The sequence below is a fragment of the Montipora capricornis genome, chromosome 1 (genome assembly GCF_036669925.1).
Source record: "Montipora capricornis isolate CH-2021 chromosome 1, ASM3666992v2, whole genome shotgun sequence".
Lineage (NCBI taxonomy): Eukaryota > Metazoa > Cnidaria > Anthozoa > Scleractinia > Acroporidae > Montipora > Montipora capricornis.
The window spans coordinates 7,384,969-7,394,968 of NC_090883.1; positions in this window are offsets into that span (position 1 = coordinate 7,384,969).

Genomic DNA, 10,000 nt, shown 5'->3' on the forward strand with positions numbered 1-10,000 from the left:
CTAACTTTTTATTATACATAATTCCCTAATTTGTTATGTTTGGTGGTGTTATACAAACCACAAGAATTTGAATGGAAAGGTCAGGCATCTTGGTAACACACCTACAGAACCATGTGGAAGATAAACAATTTTGTGATCAGTGTTTTTTTAAACAATTTACTAACATCGCCATGCAGAAAAAACTGAGGATCTTGCTGCGCCTCTTTCCGAGCCTCTAATAACTTTCTTTCATAGACACATTTTACTGTATCCTCGTACCCCAAAGAAGAATGAGCTGACAAAGAAAAAACGAAGAACAAACTATGCAATACAATCATTACAAAACTAATGTATGCTCCAGTCCAAACAAAGTGTGGAAAACTACCTGACAAGACACCATAGCACTGCCCCAATTCAATAATAAATTATTATTCATTTATAGGGTCAACTGGAGGGCAGTGGAGATGATGTAACACAATGATAATTGCATTTTACTTTGATGGTTGGACAAATTTTGGGGTATTCAAGAAGCAGTGGACACACAAATAAAAGTAATGGTACCAGTGAAGATATACTGCTGTTCCACATGGCCAGTGCGAGCTGCCTGGGAGGAATTTAAATACTGGGTCTCTCTTAGACCCGAACAAGTGAAACCATAAACCATCCTAATAATGCAAGAAAACTGATGAATACTTGCAACATCAACCTCCACATTAATTACCATTGAACCTGGACAACAAAACAACAGAATAATAATAAGAAACACAGGTAATACACACCTCCAATTGGCTGTAAATTTTCACAACAGCACCTTCCCTTAGGCTTATTTGCAACGGTACACCATGGTGATCCGTTCATTGCTAAATAATTTTAGTAGACTGTAGTTAATTTACTGACAACGGATGACCATGGTTTACCATAGAAATTTTGAGGACAAAAAACTGATAATTGCTTGAAAATCTCGCTATAGTTAAGTTTTGTTCTAGTGCTTATTTTCAAGTACACAAACAGGCAGAAAAGTGCGATTTAAAGTACCTTTGCCAGAAACGATCATGGTGTACCGTGATTACAATGGTGATGTTGATTGTTTACAGAAGCAATTTCTACACGTCAATGGATTCCAGTCCTTTATCTAAGAAAAAATACTGGTAAATATCAACTGTCTTTTGAAGAGCTATGCTTTAAATACATTATAGAAAGTAAAACAAAGAGACAATTGATTGTTGAGTAAAAAGTACAGATACATTGTTGAAATTAGTAGTTGCAACGTTATTTAACGCGGGAAATGACAAAGGCAACAACATTTTTTACATTTCCCACTGGTGTAACAGTTTACCTACACACGCACACACAAAGCATTACAGTTGTCCACTATAGAGCTTTAAAATGAGTATTAACTAGTACTTGATATGGCCACTCCTCTTTCTGATGACACTGGTCATTCTTTTTGGTATAGAGTCTATCAACCAATTTACAGCTACTACCAGCAGGGTGAAAAACGTATCTATTACACGAGCTTTAAACTCTTCAAACGTTTCACGTCTTATTTTGCGATCCCTTGGTTGTGGGTGCCTATTAACAATAGCAAAAACGTTTTTCAATAACATTTAAGTCTGCGCGCTTCATGGTGGCAGTTTGATCACGGTGCTATTTACATGTTCAATTGCCGGTTTTGCTAATGCAGAATTTTGACAAGGATCTCCATCCTGCATCCAGAGGCAACTGACACCTTTTCCAGCCAACTCAAACAATCGATCAAAGTGTTTATCAATGAATGTGGTGAAGTAGCGACCTGTCATGTGTTCATAAGGCTCACAGCAAATCACTCCCTTGTCATAGCATATAGCGACTAGAAGCCTTAAGACTTTTCCCCCAGTTCCCTCCTTCCGACCCTTTTTTCTCCATACTCGTCCTTGAGGTGCCATAGCTAGATCAAAAGGATTTCTCTTATATGCGATGGATGTTTCATCCAAGTAGAATGCAATTTCTTTTTTTTCAAACATCCGCGCTGAAGTTTCTTTCCATGATTTTAGCAAAAGCCACTCTTTTTCTGTGATCATCTTCAGTCATAAGTCCTTTCTTCCTTGTCTGCAAATAAAGGTACCCCGCTGAATTTAGGTAATGTGTAACTGTCCTTGTTGAAACATCACTTTCTTCAATTCCGGCCTCCTCCATTAGTCTTTTACAGGTGAAAGTCCCGTCTCTTTTTTGTAGGACCCTGAGACAGCGAATCAGGTGCGTTCTTTGTCTTTCAGTTAGCTTGAACTTACAGCCTCTTTTCAAGGAACTTCATAAATGCGAGGGAGTGCTTCTATTTGCTTTGAAAATTCTTACAAATAATTCTTGAAATACCACAAAAATCAGCAACTTTACAAACGGAAAGTCGTTTAACCCGGCTTAAGTAAAAGCTCTTGCCCCTGTCACATTATCGATACAGTGTTCAAAGGCCATTATGCTAGTGCAGCTTTTCTTTCGTAATTCTTCGAAATATTATTCCTTCTTAGCAACAAATCAACTCTTTATAGCAATTTTGTAACTAAAGAAACGTGCTTGAACTTCTTTTCATGGCGAAAGTCCAACAAAACACCCGTTAGAGAACACATTAGTAATGGCGCATTTCTTATCTGAAATGCATCATTCAACACTCAGACAACCTCGGTCATAAATAGTTGGAACACCTCTCTTGAACAGCAGGTAACTTGCATCCAAGCTATTGATAATGCAGCCCTCCTCCTCCCTCCCTTCAATGTTGCGTTTGCCATTCTAATGTTGCGTTTCCCAGTTGGGTCTTGCACTGGAACCCATAAACATCAACATTGAAAGGGGAGGAGGGAAAATTTTCCGTCAGTGTTACAACATTTCTGACCGAGAATGTAGGTGTGTGAATGTCAAAACATCCAGTCGTGTTTTCCCCACTTGCCAAGATGTACGGTGGAAGAATATATGTTTGAATGTCAACATCGCATGAGCGGCACTTTTGTCCTTTAAGTTCTTCACTCGATGAAGAACACAAAGGGGTTTGCCTTCCCATTCCTCACTTTGCTTACACTCTTGAAAAACCTGTAACAATTTCTTAATCATAAGAAGATTTCCCATCGTTGTCTGGCTTGTGATACAAAGGACACTTTTCACGTGCTAGAGTTGAGACTTGACGCACTGCAAACGCCCTTCACTTTCAGGTTCCACTTCCAGCTGTATGTCGAATCCTTGGACGACTATCCATTACCTTGGCTTTCTTTGAAGTAAAATTGGACATGGCGGAACGAAAACTCACTTCAAAAAAGGAGACGTTAAATACGTCAAAAAAGCAATTGCGTAGCAGCAAAGTATTTCAATTCAGGGGGAAAGACGGGGGAAGAAACAAACCGTACCTTCCGCAACCGCCGTCCGCCATGAATCGAAACCTTTCTGTTGTTCGGACTTTCTTCGGACCCTGTTCGGATCAAAAGCTCTGAGCATGACACAACCATAAAAAACCTCAACTTGGGAAACTGAAGTTTCAAGGATAGGAAGAGACGAGCGCGTGGAGCCTAGGATGTGTACAGAAATGGCGCCATTGGAGGAACAGTTTCGGGCGCCAAATTCAAATTTCTGAACACCAAAATCTTTAATTTATTGTATCTGGAACAAAAAACAGTTGCACTTGAAGTTAGTTTTACTTTTATAAGCAGAACAGACAAATTTCCACGAAAAATGAAGCGCTCACACTTCATTACAGCCTCTTGTTCAATATCAGTGTGTTCCCTTCTTCTTGCTTACTTAGGCTGCCGTATTGAATACAGTCGTGCAAACAGCACTTGGGTGACAAAGAGGGGGAGGAGCTATCCCTGTTATAGGCAGTGTCCTTGTTTAAGACCGAGTTTAAATGATTAGCCTTTTCAAAAGGGTAATAGGCCGAGTCACTTCTTACAATTAAGTTACTATCCTGATTTAGGTTTTAAGGTAGGAGTAAGCAAATTTTTGCAGAAAAAATATTAAATTAAGCAAAAGACTTTTCCCAAAAAAGTAGTTTCATAAGATAACAGTGGTCGGCCCCCCCACTTAAAAAACTGCTTTAAGGGCCCACTGACACAAGCTTGAGACTGTACAGTGTATTAAGGGTTAAGGGGTACCCATGTTATTTCATTGTCACGTCAAAAAGCGAAAAGGTGTCTTGTAATGTAAGCCCGCAAATAACAAGAGTGTATAACACCTGGGAATTAGATTTTAGCCACATGGTATTGTCCGGCATAACTATTTCTTGCCATTCATTGGTTCATTTGGAACAGGAAGTGCCAACACTGAAAGTACCACTACTTTCAGCAGTCCCTAGAGTGCCCACACTGAGACCACCTTGCTGAGTATATTCAAGTGGCCGTCAAGTACCCACACGGAAACTACCTTGTTGAGTTCGTTGGATGAGCCCTCAGGTACCCACACTGGAAATAGTTTGCCAATTTCATTCAGGAGGTCCTCAACTCCAAGTTGTACATCTAGTGAAGAAAGTAGCTACCTTGAAAGATGGGATGAGAAGCATGTGAGTTAGCACTGACCTGGTTCATTCACTTTCGCGGCCAGAACGTTCATCTAGGTGGTGAAAATTTCCTGAATTCCCAACAATCAGGCAAGAAATCCCTCATTCCATGCCCAATTCTGCTCAATCCTTCCTCCTGAGAAGCAGTCAATTCAAGATATTTTGCGTTTTCCCAAATCCTGTGCTGTATTTTGATCAAATCCTGGACCCCGAGAATATCCTTCCAGACCCTGCGTGACGTTTTTCCTTCTTTGTCAAAGGTGCTTTAATAAAATATATAGATATATAAAATATAATGAGGAGCTAAACTTGGGTCAGGAATGTGGGTCCCCACTGTTTAGGTAAAAAAAACCCCTTAATCTCAGGACTTGGGAGTAGTTGAGCCGATGATACTCAAGAGTTCATCCGGTGGAACAGTCGAAAACATGTTCAGTTGACAGCCAGTAGTACCGTTATCTACAGTAGTATCCAAAGGTGGGACTTGATCAAGGTCACGATGGATTCTTCTGATTTTGTCACCAAAGAATAGAACAAAATCATTAGCCAAAGAAGATGAGGAATCATGCCTTGGGTACTGCACCTCATGACGTCGATGAAGTAGTTTGCTAAAAACTGCAAAAAGCGATCTCATGTTAGCCCTTTTTTTCAGCAACTAGATTTGAATAATAGTTACTTCTTGACGAAGATAGCAGGTCCTTAAGAACTTTACATTGATTCGTGTAAGCTTCGCAATCGCGCGTAGAACGGGAAGCACGCCACTGTTGCTCAAGCCGTCCCTTTTCCCTCTTTCCAAACTTTAATTCTTCTGAGTACCAAGGTGCCGCTGGGTGAATGGTAATGGTCACTTCTTAATGGGAACATGTCTGTTAAAGACTCCAGATAGCTCAGAATCGTAAAGTGCAACTAGATCATCAAGTTCATTTGGTGGATTACTGATGAGGGAAGGGCCTCAAATGTCACTGATGAAAAGATCGATATAAAAATTCTTAAATAGTTTGTTTTTTGTAAACGAAGGTTTCTCCATAGACAAAACACCATTAACAACAAAATGATCGGAGAAAGTGGCATCATGAATAGAAACAGATGTAACTAATTGATCATCATCTCTTGTTAAGAGAAGGTCCAATGTGTGACCAGCACGGTGAGTAGGAGAACATTGCCAACAATGGCCGGTCATTCAAGCTATTTACATTTATTTTGTACAGTAAACACCCGCATATAAGAACGCTTTTTTCAGGTTTAAGGCTGATCATGTTCTTATTTGAGAGGTGCTTAGTGAGAAATCATCCTGAAAGTGTTCTTAAAATGTTCTTAAAATTGGTTTCAGAAATTCTTCAAATTAAATATTATTAAAGGTTTAATTAACATACAATGCTGTTTTGTAATAGATTTTATAGTTTGTACTGGTCCTGAATACCATAGTACTTTGATATAAGTGACTACATACTGTATTGTTTTCTTATCTTAATTATGCCAAGCCAAATGTAGCAATATTCAATACTTCTATTTTGATTCAATTTAATATTTATGTACAGTATTCAATTCAATCTCTGCATTCGTTTAATTTAATTCGTATTTATTCAATTTCATTTCTATATCCATTCAATTCAATCTGTCTTTATTCAATTCAATTTTTATATCCATTCAATTCAATCTGTATTTATTCAATTCAATTTCTGTGTTCATTCAATTTAATCCTTGTGTATTCAATTTCATTTTTAATTGCCTTTTGTCTTAATTCTTTTATGGAGTCATTTTAGTTCGCACCCACTTAATTCCTTGTCTATATTCGTCCAATTCAATCCGTACATCCATTCAGTTTAATCCCCATTCGTTCAATTTAATTCTCACATCCATTCAATGTTCACACGTATTCATTCACATCTTGGGGTCTGGGTCGAGCGGTAAAATCTGTTAGGACGATGCTGGGACAGAACGACCTCATGATAAAGATGGCGGGAACAGAAGAGTACATTGACGAGGAAGGAGAATCCGAAATAAAGGATTTTTTGAGAACATGATAAGAAGGAGTGAGGAAATTCTAAGTCAGAGTTCATTTGGTAGAGACGACCGCCATGTTTCCAAGGTCTTAACCCATGTAGATCTTTTGGAAAGAATGATAAGATTACCAGATCAGTTGGCGACTATAGTTACCGATAAAACTGACGTAAAACAGTTGGATGATCTGAGACTGATGTTTACTGAATTACTTGAGAAATTTCTCCAACATTTTGGAAACAGTATAACAAGGCCATCCAGTGTTACTTATCTCTCCTGTCAATTGCTAAAGAATGGACGCCCAGGTAGACCATCGATAAACATTCCGTCAGAGGTACTCAAAGATTTAAGAGGGATAGGTTTCAATTGAGTAAAGATTGCTAGGGATTTCATAGTATTTCATTGTAGAATAATGCGCCAAGTCCGTTTATTTGATCTAGAGCATTTGTCCTGCGTGAGTACCATTACTGATGAAGAAATTGACGGCACTATTCGTGATTTCATTTGGAAGACATGGATCAACCACAGGTGAACCTTATCTACGGGGACACATTAGGGCAATGGGGTACACTGTACTAAAAAGGCGCATCAAAGAGAGCCTTAACAGGGTAGATCCGAGGAACGCAGCTTTAAGGTCGGGTACCTTAGTATCACGAAGGGTGTACTTCCTTCCTTGAATGTCTTCCTGTCTTTACTAGCCCCCTATGGCTGTTTCAGGTAGCCAGTACATTACTTTGTTATATTTTTTTCCTTTTTTTGTACTTGACAAGAACAAGTACAATGATGCCTGTTTTTAAATGCTTTTGTTAACAACGAAAAGTTTAGTAAGTCTTAAAAATCACACTTACCTCTCATCAGTAGAGTTATTGCCAGTGTCGTCTTCACTATGATCTTTCTTTGCTTCTTTTACTGTTGCTAGCACAAATTCAATGCATGGCTGCTGGTCAAATACACGGGTCGGCTCTTCATTCGCTCCGGAAACAAATTCCAACGAAGAAAGCGTTGGCTGTCATATTCTGGTTATGCCCCGAATGTGCCACTTCATTTAAACCTGTTTGGGTAAAACAGGATGTCGAACCTGACACATTGAATCATAACAATTCGGTAAGTGACCATTCCACAAGGCTGAACCAGCTTTCAGGTGTAATGGAGAAACTTGTGAAAGAAGTAATGCCTAAGCTTGTGCAAGATGCTCTCCAAAAAAGTTCTGAAGCTGTGTCAGAAAGGAACCGCAAACTAGAATCAGAAATTATCGACACAGGACATCATAGAGTACTCCAAGAGAGTAGCGAGCGCCATAAAAGAAGATGTAATATAATTATTAAGGGGTTGCCGGAGTCTCAGTCAGAAGTAGCGGATGATCGCAGAGCTTTTGATACAACCTTGTTTGAAAGAATATCTAACCAAGTTGGTCTTCAAGAGAAACCTGCGAAAATAATGCGTTTAGGCGACATTAGGGCCAACCATGAGAGCTCCAATTGCAGGCCAATGCATGTAGTGTTCTACAGAGAGGATCCTGTCATTGAACTTTTTGCTAAGAGGAATGTGAAATTGGAAGATCAAATCTACTGGTTTAGTAGGGATCTCACTCAAAGTGAGAGGAAATTGGAATTTGAGGCAATGAAGAAATGGTGTGAGAGACAAAACGTGTCTGTTGCGTGCGTTACTAGATCCAGTACATGCATTACTTCAGCTAGGAACGCTACGAGCGGGCCTGTTACTCACAAGGATATTGACACTCCTCACAACAATAAATGATCCTCGCCGCATCACGACTTAAAAATTTTTTATACCAATGCTTGTTCTCTGTTTAACAAGCTTGGTGAAATTAAATGCATTGTAAACTCTAGTGATATTGACATTATTTGCATAACAGAAACTCGCTTCTCTACAGAATATTTTGACGCTGAGCTTGCAATACCTAATTACAGAATCTTTAGAAATGACAGGGACGCACGGTAGCTGTTCATGTATTTATGTACACATGAGATATAATGCGCAAATCTTGGAATCATTCTCTTTACGTGACTCGTTGGGCATGGCGATGTAAACATTGTTTGTCTCTATCGATCACCATCATCCACTGAAGAACACGATATAGCCGTGAGGTCTGAACTACACAAGCTACCTATTAGCGACATTGATCAAGTAACTTTGGTGGGTGATTTCAATCTTCCAGATGTTTGTTGGTCTAACAGAACAGTTCATGGACCCATTGATACTTCTGATAAGAAATTGTGAAATCAAAAGAAGTACATTGACTGTTTTGTTTCGTGTGGTCTCACATGGCATATCACTGACGACATCACAAGAAGGCGGATAGTTGATCACAAAATCCAGGAATCTACGCTAGATCAAAATGTAACCTCTGACTTTGTCATTATCAAACAATTTACTTTAGGTTCCCTACTGCATGGAAGTGATCATTTAACAGCAGTACTGGAAGTGAAATTGTATGATAATGTGGAATATCTGGCTTCTAAGGAATTTAACTGGGCTAAATGTGATATTCCTAGGTTAATTAGTACTGGTCGGCAGATAGATTGGTTCTATTCTGAAGAGGCACTCCACTGTGTTGACATTATGTGTGGCGAACTCGAAAGTAAAATACTACATGCAATTCATTATAGTGTCCCAATTTTAGTACAAAAAAAATGCAAAAGAAGGAATACCAATATGCAAAGTACCATGGGAGGGTTCGAAACTCCGTCGTGCACGAAAGGAAAATAAAAATGTGTGGCAAACTTTCAACATTTCTCTGTCTCGTTTCAATATCACTTTTGCCCCTGAACTTGAAGAAAATATTAATCTGTAGAACCGTAATTTAAAGAAAAAAAATTTCCAAAAATGTGAAACAAAATCCAATCAAATTTTTTGCGCATCTAAGGAACAAAAAGAAGTCGAATAAAACAGTATCTTGCTTGCGAAAAGCTAATGGACAAACTACTACTTGCCCTAAGGAGACTGCTGATTTACTAGTGTAGTCTTTTGCTTCCGTTTTTACCAGAGAGGAAGCTCTGAATGAAAACTGTGTTCTCGAAAATGTAACAGAACAAATAAATGAATTCACTGTAGGAAAGGAGGAAGTCGTACAACAGCTGAACTCGTTGAACATCCATAAAGCGGCTAGACCCGATAGTGTACATCCTGTGATAATAAAAACTCTAGCTGAAAATGAAAACTTTGTCAAGGCCGTTACAGTTCTTTTTCAAGCTGTTGCAAGTACTTGCTGCATCCCCAACCCATGGAAGCGTGCAATGGTTACTGCTTTACTTAAAAAAGGTTCACTCAATGATGCATGCAATTATAGACCTATTTCTCTTACTTGCATTTTATGTAAAGTATTCGAGAAATTACTTTATAGACATCTCTTCACTCACGTGCGTGACAACCTCAGCCTGCACCAACACGGCTTTGTCCACGGCAAGTCGTGTCTCTCTAATCTTTTGGAAACAGTGCATGACATCAATACCATTTTAGAGGATGAGGATGTAGTAGACGTAGTCTACT